This window comes from Aethalodelphis obliquidens, unplaced genomic scaffold (genome assembly GCF_003676395.1).
Source record: "Aethalodelphis obliquidens isolate GAN/ISIS:26980383/991018 unplaced genomic scaffold, ASM367639v1 scaffold65, whole genome shotgun sequence".
Lineage (NCBI taxonomy): Eukaryota > Metazoa > Chordata > Mammalia > Artiodactyla > Delphinidae > Aethalodelphis > Aethalodelphis obliquidens.
In genome coordinates this window covers 7,399,170-7,399,932 of record NW_020838009.1, presented here as the reverse complement: position 1 = coordinate 7,399,932, position 763 = coordinate 7,399,170, and the positions used below count along the sequence as shown (strand labels likewise).

At 43.9% G+C, this 763-nt stretch overlaps 1 protein-coding gene across 1 annotated transcript in view; it reads left to right on the top strand.

The window, feature by feature from the left end:
* The window catches only part of ADAMTSL3 (ADAMTS like 3), a 371,178-nt gene that overhangs the window by 354,034 nt on the left and 16,381 nt on the right, over positions 1-763 (top strand).

The window sequence follows — 763 nt, the reverse complement described above, 5'->3', positions numbered from 1 at the left end:
CCTGTGCTTTCTCATCCTGAGTCTCCTCGGGGTGGTGCACCATCAGGGCAGCTGTAATGTGATGGCTTGATGGCTGCAACATCCTTTGTTTACTGACATGGCAGGCAATATTTTTGTTCACAATGCCAAAATTCACAGTAAAAACAAACAAAAAAAAAACCAAGACAAAAACCAAACAGTAGTAGTACTTACTGAGCACAGACCTGTGAGGCAGACACTATTAATCAATCTCATTTTACTAAGGAGGAATCGGAGGTGTACATAATGTTGTACAGCTCACTGCTCTGTGCAAATGCCCACCCCGGATCCATGATCTGTGCCTTGGAGGAGAAGTGGGAGGCATGGTCACACCGTGAAACAAAAGAGATGCCTCGGAACACGTTATTAGAAGAGCCGTGGATACCGTGGGCACCTTGACCTCTTTTGCAGTGCCGTAGGCACCTTGACTCTTGCATGAGCTCTTCCTATCCTTCAAAGGAAGAGCTTGTGCAAGAGTCATCTGTCCCTCAGGAAGCAGCAAACTGATGCTAGAATAACTAGGAGGAATTTGATCCAAGAAAACTGGTTTATATCAATTGTTGATTCTCACAATGAGAATTCACATTGGGAAATTTATCCTTATTTATTAAGTACTCTCAAGCCTTTAGCCACTCCTAGAAAAAACTGTCATACACTTTCATACCTAGAAGAAACAGTAGAGATCATCTAACCCTAGATCCCTCTACATCAGGGGTCCTTCACATTTCAGTGCCACGGATCCCTC